A 13,962-nucleotide genomic window follows, 5' to 3' on the forward strand; every position below is an offset into this window, starting at 1 on the left:
TGCTTCTTCTCTTTGAAAAAAGTCTTGCATTTTTCTACATCATTCTCAGGGTAATGTGTAATTCATTTAAAATTATTGTGATATTTTAATAGCTAGGTGTTAGAGAAGAAGACAGAAAATGCTGCTATGCTTCTTGAGCTGAAAAAGTCCAGTGGGAAGAGCTTCTTCATGATGTATTTTCTTCATCTACGGAAAGTCAAATACGTTGGAAACCACTGGAGAAGCCATTCTACAGTGAAAGACACTGCACTCAAAATAAGATTAGTATCAGACTCATGGGGAAATTTTGTTTTTGGTTTCATAACTTCTCTTTCACCAATATATTTTCAGTCAACATTCTGGATATACAGAATTTAGGGTAGAATGAGAAATGTTAAGTTCAGATACCTAATAGATACAATTTTATTTGAAGTATTTCTTTTACTTCCATGGAAATATCTGCTATTGCTTAATACTTTGGAATTAATAATGATGTATTGACTGTTTCTCCTTCATGGATCACTGCCTTGGGGCATGCATAAATGGACAGGTCATAGCAGAGATGGAGATGGAAATGGCAACCCCTTCCAGTATCTTTTCCATGAAAACCCCATGGACAGTACCAAAAGGCAAAAAGATATGACGCTGGAAGATGAGCCCCTCAGGTTGGAAGGTGTCCAACATGCTCTGGGGGAAGAGCAGAGGGCTAGTACTAGTAGTGCCAGAAAGCATGAAGCAACTGGGTCAAAGCTGAAAGGATGCTCAGCTATGGATGTATCTGGTGGTGAAAGGAAAGTCCAATGTTGTAAAGATCTATAATCCATAGGAACCTGAAATGTAAGATCCATGAATCAAGGCAAGCTGTACGCGGTGAAACAAAAGATGACAAGGCTGAACATCAACATCTTAGGAATCAGTGAACTAAAATGGACAGGAATGGGTGAATTTAATTCAGATGACCATCAGGTATGCTACTGTGGGCAAGAATCCCTCAGAAGAAATGGAGTAGCCTTCATAGTCTGTAAAAAAAAGTAGGAAAAGCAGCACTGGGATACAATCTCCAAAATGACAGAATGATCTCAGTTCAAATCCAAGGCAAACCTTTCAACATCACAGTAGTCCAAGTCTATGCCCCAACCACTGGTGTTGAAGAGGAAGAAGTTGACCAGTTCTATGAAGTCCTACAACACCCTCCAGAATTAACACCAAAAGAAATAATGTCCTTATCATCATGGGCGATTGGAATGTTAAAGTAGGAAGCCAAAAGATAACCAGAATAACAGGCAAGTGTGACCTTGGAGAACAAAATGAAGCATGGCACAGGCTGTTAGAATTTTGTCAAGAGAATATTATGGTCACAACAAACACTCTTTTCCAACAACCCAAGAGATGACTCTACACATGGACATCACCAGATGGTCTTCACAGAAATTAGGTTGACTATGTGCTCTGCAGCCAAAGATGGAGAAGCTCTATATAGTCAGTAAAAAAAGACCAGGAGCTGACTGTGGCTCAGATCATGAGCTTCTTGTTGCAAAATTTAGGCTTAAATTGAAGAAAGTAGGGAAAGTACTAGGCTACTGAGGTATGAACTAAAATATACCCCTGATGAATATACAGTAGAGGTGACAAATAGATTTAAGGAATTAGATCTGACAGACAGAGTGCCTGAAGAACTACGGACAATGGTTCACAACATTGTACAAGAGATAGCACCTAAAACCATCCCAAAGAAAAAGAAATGCAAGGAAGCAAAATGGCTGAGGAAGCTTTACAAATAACTGAGGAAAGAGGGGAAGTGAAAGGAAAGGGTGAAAAGAAAGATACACTCAATTTAATGCAGAATTCCAGAGAATAGCTAGAAGAGATAAAAATGCCTTCTTAAATGAACAGTGCAAAGAAATAGAAGAAAACAATAGAATAGGGAAGAGCAGAGATCTCTTCAAGAAAATTGGAGATATGAAGGAAATGTTTCATGCAAAGATGGACATGATAAAGGACCAAAATGGCAGGGACCTAACAGAGGCAGAAGAGATTTAGAAGTGGTAGCAAAATTGCACAGAAGAACTATACAAGAATGAGCTTAGCATCCCTGATAACCACTTTAGGGTGGTCACTGATCTCAAGCTAGGCATCCTAAATGTGAAGTCAAATGGGCCTTAGAAAGTCTGAGCAACAACAAAGCTAGTGGATGTGACAGTATTCCAGCTGAGCTATTCAAAATCTTAAAAGACAATGCAATAAAAGTGCTACACTCAATATGTCAGCAAATTTGGAAAACTCAACAATTCCAAAGAAGGGTAATGCCAAAGAATGTTCAAACTACTGCAACACTGCACTCATTTCACATGCTAGCAAAGTTATGCTCAAAATCTTACAAGCTAGGCTCCAGCAGTATGTGGACCAAGAACTACCAGAGTACAGGCAGGATTTTGAAGAGGCAGAGGAACCAGAGATCAAATAGCCAACATATGATGGATCCTGGAGAAAGCTAGTGTACTCCAGAAAAACATCGAATTCTGCTTAATTGGCTATGCTAAAGCCAATTGATTGTGTGGATCACAAAAAATTGTGGCTAGTTCTTAAAGAGATGGAGTTCCACACCATCTTATTTGTCTCTTGAGAAACCTATATGTGGGTCAAGAAGCAACAGTGAGAACTGGAACCACTGATTGGTTCAAAATTGGGAAAGGAGTTCTGTTTAACTTATATGCAGAGCACATCATGAGAAAGGCAGAGCTAGATGAATCACAAGTTGGAATTAAGATTGTTGGGGGAAATATCAACAACCTCAGATATGCAGATGATACCACTCTCATGGCAGAAAGTGAAGATGAACTAAAGATCCTCTTGATGCGGGTGAAAGAGTTCAAAAGTTGGCTTGAAACTCAACATTAAGTAAACTAAGATCATGACATCCAGCCTTCTCAATTCCTGGCAAATAGAAGGGGAAGAAATGAAGGTAGTGACAGATTTTATTTTCCTGGGTTCCAAGATCACTGCAGATGGGGACTATAGCCAAGAAATTAAAAGACGCTTGCTCCTGGGGAGGAAAGCTATGGCAAATCTAGACAGCATACTAAAAAGCAGATCACCCTGCCAACAAAAGTGCATATAGTCACGGCTATGGTTTTCCCAGTTGCAATGTATGACTGTGAAAGTTGGACCATAAGGAAGGCTGAGCATCAAAGAATTGAGGCCTTTGAACTATGGTGCTAGAAAAGAGTCCTGCTAGTCCCTTGGACTGCAAGGCAATCAAACTGGTTGATCCTAGTGGAGCTCAACCCTGACTGCTCTTTAGAAGGCCAGATCCTGAAGATGAAACTCAAATACTTTGTCCACTTAATGATAAGGAAAGACTGACTGGAGAAGAACCTAATGCTGGGAAAGATTAAGGGTCATGGAAGAATGGGATGATGGAGAATGAGGTGGTTGGGTGGAGTCACTGAAGCAGTCAGTGTGAGCTTAAATGGACTCCAGAAGATGGTAGAGGACAAGGCCTGGAGGAACTTTGTCGATGGGGTTGCGATGGGTTGGACACAACTTGGTAACTAACAACAACAATTGACTGTTTATAGAATTATTGTATTTCAAATTCATTTAAGATAAATTTTACATTTTGTCCTGTATGTTTGATTTGAAACTTGAAAAAGAGATTGTGTTAAAGGTGTTTTTCACTTCCTGTCTCATTGATGTAAAGTATTCATGAACCTTAATTTTGATGAATGGCTTAAATATACTTTGGAAATTCCTTCACTTTTGCTTTTCAAGTTAAGAGCATACTTGACTGGAGGCATTTCTCAAAACATTTGTAAGAGACTAATTCCCAACTGTCTTCCGAACTTGAATAAATTATCCAAATGACTTACGAACTATCAGTACAAACATTCAAATTTGTCATTGCCTTTTGCTCATTTGCTGTTCTCTCTTGCATCTTGGCAAAATATGTCAATCTGCTTCTCTCTCAAAAGCACTTCAGAACTGCTTTCCAAGATCTGAGCCAGTTCTGAGCCATTCTGCTGTATGGTGTCTTTACAATACAGAATTGTGCATTAATATTCTAATTATAAAGACTACAGATTTCAGCAAAGCTACAAATAGCACAATGGATAAAAAAAAAACACTGCCTTTGATTCTGCTAATTATGTGCGAAACAGAATCCACTACTCAGATAAAATGTGACGGTCCTGCATCTCATTTTCACTATATTATTTCTTGCATCACTATTCTTGCCAGCTATTACCAACCTTGTCCCAAAAGCTCAGTGACCCTGGAGTTTTTTCCACATGAATCTATTTGTTCATTTAGCTCAGTAAGGCTTGGAAAGTACCAGCAATTAAAAACAAAAGCCTTGGGTGCAATAGAGGATTAAAGGACTACTTGGGTACCTGTAAATCTTTTAAGTGTTTGATTTGGGCAAGGAAAATCAAATGAGCAGCTAAAATTATGTTTGGAGCATTTCTTCTACTTCAATGGCCAAATCTGCCATGTAACATATGCAGATGGTAGAAACAACATTCTGCGCGACAGCCATAGATATGAATAAGCTTGTATTCATGCATACACATAGAATGGTTCTCTTTTTGTGCTGGCTTTTTGTGAGTGTTTGTATTGAGAGCAGAGTAGATAAAGATAGAAGTATCATTTAAATCTGGGGAAATCTATTTCCCAAATTTTAAAAAACCTCTTCTTCATGGACACTTGGATAATATTCATTTAATTTCTTTTTTGGGTAAGCATTATATTCTTTCTCCACTCTAAGCCCTAATGGGGAAAAAAGGAAAACTCAATGCCCTGTTTTCAGCAACCCTTTTTATTGTATGAGTAATAATGCATATTTTTTCCTTTTTTCTTTATATCTCAAAGTCTTCTCTGAATTTTCTATCTAGCCAGTAATAGAAGATTATAAAGACAGCCTCTCATGTTGAACAGATTCCTCAGAGATCTTGGTTGCTATCATCTTTTTAAGATTTGCTTGACATTTTCAATAATTGCATTCTCAAAGCCCTCAGAGACAAATGGCTGTGATGCTAAGACTGAGCAAATATTGCTGCATCTTTTTCATGAATTTGTCCTTCCCTTCTCTAATGCATGTTGTATTTTGTTTTGATGAAATGATTTTATTTGATTTTCTTTAGAATAGAATAGAATAGAATAGAATAGAATAGAATAGAATAGAATAGAATAGAATAGAATAGAATAGAATAGAATAGAATTCTTCCTTGGCCATGTGTGATTGGATACACAAGGAATTTGTCTTGGTGCAAATGCTCTCAGTTTACATAAAAGAAAAGATACATTCATCAAGAGTCAAGAATCATAAGGTACAACACTTAATAATAGTCATAGGATACAATAAGCAATCAAATCATGCTAGGAATAGTCAATATAGATCATAAGGATACAAGCGACAAAGTTACAGTCATACAGTCACAAGTGGGAGAGGATGAGTGATAAGGAGTGATGAGAAGGTTAATAGTAATAGTAGTGCAAACTTTGTAAATATTTGGACAGTATTGGGGGAATTATTTGTTTAGCAGAGCGATGGTGTTTGCGAAAAAATTGTTCTTGTGTCTAGTTGTTCTGGTGTGCAGTGCTCTATAGCATTGTTTCAAGGGAAGGAGTTGAAACAGTTTATGTCCGGGATGTGAGGGGTCTGTAAATATTTTCACAGCCCTCTTTTTGACTCATGCAGTATACAGGTCCTTGATGGAAGGGAGGTTGATAGTAATTGTAAGGAAACCTTTCTGATGAGTTTGCGTCCCTTTGTTGCTTTGGTGAAACCATCCGCAATGAAGAATAGGACTATGAGATCTGAGTTGCTGCCACTTAGTAGTCAATAGGATTTTTACAGCCCAGTCTAACTAAGACTGATGCAAATACATAAGTGCCAAATTTAAGGCTGAAAACCTTAAATAAATGTAGGTTGGTTTATGCAGCCTACATATTTGATACTAAATAAGGATGATAGTCCTAAACTAATCACCCTGTTCCAAGTTGTAAATTTAATATAGTGTACACTGTAATAATACCCATGTATTAGGGAAAAATTTTACTGATCTGGGTACACATGTTTAGGATACTTCTTTTTCAGACAGTGGTATAATTAAGATGCTATAACTAAGTTATTATCTAGGAAAATAACCATCCAGGTGGATGATATAGGTAATTGTCCATAGACTATCATCACTTCAGATAATAAATTCTCCAATTTGATCAAAATACCCCTACACGGTCAGCCAATTGTGAGTAATCCTAAAATTAGAAATTTCAACATTACAGCATTTTATGTTATATGAAGAAATGTCTTCACATAAGATGATTAAATCTAGGTTGCAAAATTATAGATACTATTATATGGAAGAAATAAGATGTTTTCGCCATTGTCTATCCACTGCAGGATGAAAGTGTCTTCCACATATTTCCAATCAATATGGTCCTGAGCTTTCTTTTGCCAATTTGCTCCACAATATTTGCTGATGTCATCGATCCATCTTGTTTTAGATCTCTTTTGTGAATGCTTTTTGTCTAGTGGGATCCATTCTATGACTCCCTTGGTCCACCTGCCATCAGTTCTTCTTGCTATATATGACCAGCCCATTTCCATTTTAATTGTTTTACTCTCCTGATTATATTGTATACTTTCATTTGTCCTCTAACCCATGGGTGGATCTTTCTATCTTGTCTTGTAATGTTGTCCATGTATATTTTCATGGCTTTTTGTGCCACTCATAGTTTTTGTATCAATTGTGAGGTTAGTGTCCATGTTTCATTGGCATATGTTAGAATAGGTAGTACACACTGATCAAAAACTTTTCTCTTTAGGCATAGGGAAAAGTTGTTCTTTAAAATTATGCTTACTTTGCCAAATGCCTGCCAACCACATTTAACACACCATTCAATTTCTTTTATTGTATCATCTTCCATTGAGATCCATTGGCCAAAGTATATGTAGTGGTCTACTATGTCTAGTTCTTCTCCAGATATAAAATGTTTTCTTTCTTTGGTGAATTTATTAAACCTAATCTCGCTCTTTTTCTGATTTATTTTTAAACCAAATAGTTCTCCTGCTTTGTGCAACTCTTGTACATGTCTTTGTAGCTCTTCTGAGTCTTATGAGAAAAGATCGACATCATCTGCAAATCTTAAGTGATTTAAATAGGCACCATTGATTTTTATTTCATCTTTTGCCCAGTCTACTTTGCAAAATACTTCTTCAAGGCAGGCTGAGAAAAGGAATAACTGATATTGTATCACCTTGTCATATACCTTGTTCTATGTTGATTTGCACTTTAAGATCATGAAGACAAATTGTTGCCATTGTTTTTTCATATAACATATAGGAATAAGATATAGAAAATACTAACTTTCTCTGCTGTGATTTAGAAATATTCTGGACTTTTGCAAACCAGATTTGTATAATGTGGCAACTTTTGGAGCAGATACATGGGTAAATCCTAATGATGAATCCTCTTACCCTCTTTTCAGTATTGCCATTTGCAGATGAGATATGCGCTCAGGATTAAGGAAATGCTGATTACAATCATTAAACCTGGTCTGGGGAGATGGAGCAAATGCATAGCCATCCTGATGAAAGTCTGATTGGATTGCAAATCTATTTAGTACTGATCACTTTGAAAGTAAGGCAATCAGAACTGAGAAGACAATCAGAACCAGAATGCTTCTTCTACACAAGTCTGTGCAAGTCAGAGACTCAGTAGCCTCTCTGAATCTAACCAATGGTGAATAGACATAGTATTAAATCTGACTTTGGGCAGGTAGTAAAAGAAGGGGGGAAATTCTCATTTTGAGATGTTTTTTCCATCTCTACCTGAGGTCTCTACAGAAAACCAAAGCACTGGGTGTTCAGCTCTGAGATTTCCTTTTCCTGAGAAGCTTTTGTTTATTCCAGGGAACTATTTGAGCCAGGTCTCCTTCAAGATCTGGACTCACACCATGATCACTAGATGAATAGATGTTGGTTGGAACTTTACACTAAACAAGGTTTACACTTACAATCCCAAGGAAGAATTTTGGGGGAGTTGAACTTCACCCTTCCAGTGTGTTTCTTCTTTATACCTCAAAAGCAAAGATTCCCTATATCTTTGAAACAGTCCTGGCTGAGATATGTTTCACATTCTAGAAGGACCAACTAGATTTATCTGATCAACTGAGCTCAGATCAGATAAGGGATGCTTAATTTTAAATCATACTTTAGACATATGATATTGTTTTGTACCTGTTCTTGTAGGATTGATCTGCTTCTTACAACATTTTCTCTCTCTCTCTTTAAATAAATTATAGAAGGCAAGGGGACCAGACAGACATATCTATCATTACAAATATTAATTTTATTAATGTTTTAAACATTATTTGTCTAGGACAAAATCAGCTTTCACCTATGTAAAGATCTTCAAAATGCTCCACTATAGTACTAATAAGTCAAGTATGTGAAAATACTTAGTTTTCTCTGATCATGAAAGCACCTAAACCCTAGGCCTCTGAATTTGAGGAATAGGAATAGGAACTGAAGGTACCTCTCAGGCCCAAGTCCAGAGATGACAGTGAAATCTAATTGAGTTTAATCCTTCATTTGTTTACATGTAATGGGCAGAATCTTGCTAAACTAAAGCTATAAATTTCTTATCTAGAAATATATTCTGGGAGACTCTAGGGTTGTAGATGCTCTGAATCTCTTCTCCCTCCCTACTTCAGCTCAGGGATGCAGTTTCTTTATCTGGGAAAGCTCTGTGTTACCAAAATTCTCTCCCACTGCTCTTGCAGATACGTTACAATAGCATACTTAATTCTCAGGCTGACAAAGGAGCATCATATATATACATCATATATAACTTGTTTTTGGTGCTTTTATGGCCAAAAAGAGAGATGGTACATTATAAATACTGCAATACATATAACTTGAAGATAAACAAGTAAATATTTTTCATCAAGTTGAAGTTCAAATTATACTTTTGATAGTATACATATTCACTGACAATATACAGCATCTTCCAGGACAGTTGTGATGTAAATCACAACATTGATAATTAAATTGTTTAATCAATGTATAGTAAGAAAACAGATTCTTGTTTAATATAGGTTCATTCTTGCAAAGTGCTCAATATGTTTTCAGAAAAGTGATGAACGCAAAAGAGAAGAGAGATGCTTGAAGCTTAAACACTTCATAGAGAAATGCCTTAAAAAGAAACTATTCAAGATTTTGCATGGTGTCCTTAGGCACTTTTCTGCAAGATTAATTTTCAGTTTTAATGAAAACAAATGGTAGTGATCTAATGGGAGAGTTAATTAGTCAATTCCTTGACTACCTGGGCATAAATGTAGCCTTAAATCCTCCTGCCATGGGTCAATGCTCATGTTTTTATGAGAGGTGGTCAAAAACTATCAAATGCTGAACAGGCAATAACAGCTTCTCCTTATCACATTGTTTTCCATAGGACTAGTGGTTGCGATGGAGGACAATGGTCTACCATAATTAGATGAACAATCTGTACTTTAAACAAATGTGCATGAATATTTGGTTGATTATGGAATATCTACAGATTTTTAGAAATCAATCAGGATCCTTTGAAGACATAAGTGGGTAACATCTCTTAATTTTGTGACATAGAACTTTAAACCAGATGGCTCCAAAGATTTAGACACAACATGCTATATTTATTATCTTCTAAACATGAACAATGTTTTCCTGCTTTGTCTTCTCTTACCATTTTGTTTCCAGACCAAATGATCCCATACAGATTCTAAGAGATAAAAATAACTACTCCCTTCTTTCATTTACATCCCACTTTTCAGCATCTGCCAAAGATGAAACAAAACAAACAATCCAGGTTATATGGACTGCAACATATTGCCTTTTGCCGGATAAGAGCAAAATCCTGAAGCAATCATTTTAATTTTAACTCTGATATATTTTCATCATAATTTAAAATTGAGATTGGTCTAAAAACAGAATACACTCCTGTTTAATACTGATTTTTCTCACCATGAAGTATATACTAAAGAGCCTTCATGTTTTCTCAGCTTAACAGGATTGTATTTGCAGTGGCAGTTTTACTTATTTATTTATTGCTTCTCTACTCACCTAAATAAAATAGGTATTTTGTTCATATAAATATAAATAGAACAGGATGAATGCTTCTGACTGCATCAGGAATAAAGCAGAACATTTAAAGAAATAACAGGAAAGTCTTGCTCGCAGTTCAATAAGAAAGGCAAAAAAAGTTATGAAAAAATATGTATCTAAATTAAGACTAGGGAGGGATAATAAGAAAAGTCTTAACATTTATTTTCAATGCATTTTTTTTTGCTCCATGAATATTTATGAAACACAGTTCTTTAGAAATGCAAGCAAGTAGTAGAAGTACACCTGGTACAAAGTACAAAGAAGTACAAAGGTTCATCACAAATTTTAGCTCCCAGTTTCCTGGATAAGACTATAAGCATACATGTGTAGGTTTACCATTTTGTGCTAATTTGTCATTATGCAAGGGATCAGTTTTGTTCAAGAATTTGCTTTATGTTTAAAAAAAGGTGATTTGTGCCAGCACAATCAATTTCCCATCAAAGGTCTGGAAATATACCAAGACTTCTTCCCACTGTAGCTGCTTGAACCTTTTCTTGCCAAAGCCCCTTTATAATTTTACTCATTTACCATCATGTTATGTCATTGTTCTAGTTGTGTGTCTGGTTTCACAGTTACTTTCATATCTACAGTAGCTTCTATTGTTACTGTTAAGTCAAGATGGTCATCAACATCAAAACCCCTAACCAAAAATGAAGAGAACGGGGGCCTTTCCAATAGTAGAAACAAAAGTGGACCTATTACATTGTACTGAAGTTGGTGAAGGAACTTCAGCCTAAGACTGAGCTTTTAAATTGAGATGATAACCACATGCCATGGAAGTCTAGCTGGATAAAAGATGAACCAAATAATTTCACTGAATATAGAGCACCAGGCAAGGAACAAAATTTGTTTGAGTAATAAATAAAACTCTAAAAATTTATGAACATGTTTCTCAATGCTTTTTAGATTACAACATTTTATGCCATGCTCCAGGACCTCCTTTTTCCCCACTAATAAGTTTTAGGCAGATTCCCATTGTTATTGTTATTGATTTGACTTTAGCACTGCTGATTCCAGAATGATTCTGTCACAATATAAAACAGAATACAAATAGATTTGTAAATGTAAGTAAATTTGTAAATGAAAGATATGTCTTTTAGGAGGGAACATAAACCTATCATAAAGCAAGCAAAACCTATATAGACCCATAGAAGCTCCTTTTCCACTGAAGAGGAATTTTACAGTGAACACACAGAGATTAGGAGCAGAGAAAAACAGCTTAAACAGGGAGATACATTACAGTCATAATGAAGATTAACATTCTTAACAGGTTATTATATAGCACCTTATCTGGGATAAGAAGTTAAGCAGAATCCCAAGTCATTAGTGCTTAAAGTGGAGATAATCAAGTCAATACTCTAGATTGGGAAGTTGAAAAGAATCATAGAAGAAAACAAGTCATTTTCATATTATAGCCAAGACAACTATATAGTTCCTGAAGTCATAAGAAGGTTCATTCCATAGCAGACTTTTCTAAAAACTAACATATAATCAACTTTTATACGTTGATAGATTACAGCTAATTATAACTGATGAGAGATTGAGTGAATCTTTTGAAAGATACGTCTTCATTCAAAATATTTTCTCAAACAATGTATCCGGATTCTTGATGTGGAATTTTCACGATATAGTAATGATTCATATTGATCAATTCAAATACAAACAAAACTTACATATTTTTGTGCCATCACCTTTTCTTTAATGCGTAATACCTGGGGGGGATAATTTTTAAGATCCATTCCAGTATATATTCACCTGTTAGAATAAAGGTGGTTTGAAGAAATTGTGCAAAATTTTAACTTTTTTGTAAACTTCCTTGAATAAAAAGTAACTTTGAATTGAATTTTGAAGCATTTTTCATAACTAGTAGAACAGTAAACACATAAAAATATAAATTGTAACTTAGTTAAAATATTGAAGATTCTATTAGAAGTTTGCTTAAGCAGTTGCTAAGAATATAAATAAGGAGATTGAATTTTTGGTATAGTTAAACAATACATCTTATCCTGCTTGATTGGAGAAGCTAGTTTTCAAGAATATAACTATATTTTGCTGAATATACTTAAACTCCTTTGTATCAGAAGCCAGAGTTTCTAATCTCATAGAAGGTTACAATACATTTAAACAAATATAATTATGTAAGTGCAAATATTTCTATCAACTCAAACTGAGGTGGAAAGGACAGGTGTCATTACTGTGGTTAACATAATATAGTTATTTATACAGTCTTAAGAAGGGTGCTTGTGCTGGTAAGTTAACTTTGGAAAATCCTTATATTTTTTAGAAACCTTAAGTAATAGTAGAAGTAACTTCGAGAAGATACATTCCAGAAATATTTCTTTCTAGTTTTTGTGATATCCTAACAGATCAGACAAATCAAAAGGTCATCATTGAGGTTACAACTATCCCAGATGTTGTCCTTTTTCTAAGAATCCGTGACCTAGGAATGAGTTCCAGTATTGTTTCACATACTGTATGATAAAAAAAAAAATCTGTGGTTTAATATGTCATCCCTCTAGTGTCTTTATCTTCACAGTAAATCTCTTAATAACTTCTCCATATGGTGGCTTTCATTTCATTATTGTAACATGCTCATTTTATCTTTCCAGATTTTTAATAACCTGATATCTTGATGGTTCTGTCCTATAGTTCTAATATTCTATTAGAAAAAAGAGAATATCAGCAATTCAGGGTTGTGGAATTCTTGGTGTTCTCTGGGCTTGGTTGTTTGCTTGCAGATATTTTATTACCCAACTAAGGAACATCTCTGCTAGTGAGTGTGGTGTTTGTTCCCTGATTGTATAGGTATTTCTTGACTTACAACCATCCATTTAGGGACCATTTAAAGTTGCAACAGCACTGAAAAAAAGTAACTTATGGCCAGTTTTCAACTTACTACCGTTGCAGGATTCCTGTAGTTATGTGATCACAATTTGGACGCTTGGCAACTGGCATAGGTTTATGACAGTTGTACTGTCCTGGGATCACATGATTGCCATTTGTAACATTCCCAGCAAGTTTCTGGCAAGCAGAGTAATAGGGGAAGCTGGATTCACTTAACGTCCACATTTATTTATTTATTTGTCAATTGTTTACAAGATAAGTAAAAGTGTATACATAATTATGATTCACTTAGCAGCTGTAGTGATTCATTTAAGCAATGTTACAAAAATGATTGTATGGGGGTTTTGGCCTCCATTGTGATTGTAAGTTGAGGATTATACAGTATATATACAGTATACAGTCCCCACCCCCTGGCCAGTGTTGGGTTTCTCTTTGGTAGTTCCTTAATTTAGGGTATTGTTTTCTACAATTGATTATTTGTCTGATATTAATCCCTGCTTATCTGGATATACACTGCTAGTGTATAGTCTCTGTTCTGGTCTTTTTGTTTCTTCATAGCTTTTTGATTAACTCTTTTGAATAATAAGTAAATGTGATTTATCTCTAGTGTCTGTTGATGGCCAATTTGTCTGTATGCCAAGCTTCCAGGAATTCCCTACCTTTCTGGATTTAACTTGATCTGTAATGGTCACAGTTTTGCAGTTGAAATTATGGTTTATTCTGTTCATGCGTTGTGAAATTAAAGAGTTTTCATTGTATCTTCTGCTACTTGGTATTCATGGTCCTTATGACAAAGGTGTCAACTACATATCAGATCCATACTTTTGGTTGAATGTGTGGGAGTGCCATAGTTTCTATATTCTATATTTCAGTCTCTGTTAGGAGTCCTGAGCAAGGTGAGTCCATGGGTATTCCTCTGAAATGTTGGTATATTTGTCCATCAAACTGAAATTAGGTAGTGAATCAAAGACTGATGGTATCTATCATTCTGGATA

General features: G+C 35.5%; 1 pseudogene; it reads left to right on the plus strand.

The window, feature by feature from the left end:
- The first annotated feature begins 513 nt into the window (after nt 1-513).
- Nucleotides 514-1,563, plus strand: LOC148127341 (protein CFDP2 pseudogene; annotated as a pseudogene).
- Nucleotides 1,564-13,962: the final 12,399 nt, after the last annotated feature.

This window comes from Pseudonaja textilis, chromosome 2, assembly GCF_049901715.1.
Source record: "Pseudonaja textilis isolate UNSWEBS1 chromosome 2, rPseTex1.2, whole genome shotgun sequence".
NCBI lineage: Eukaryota > Metazoa > Chordata > Lepidosauria > Squamata > Elapidae > Pseudonaja > Pseudonaja textilis.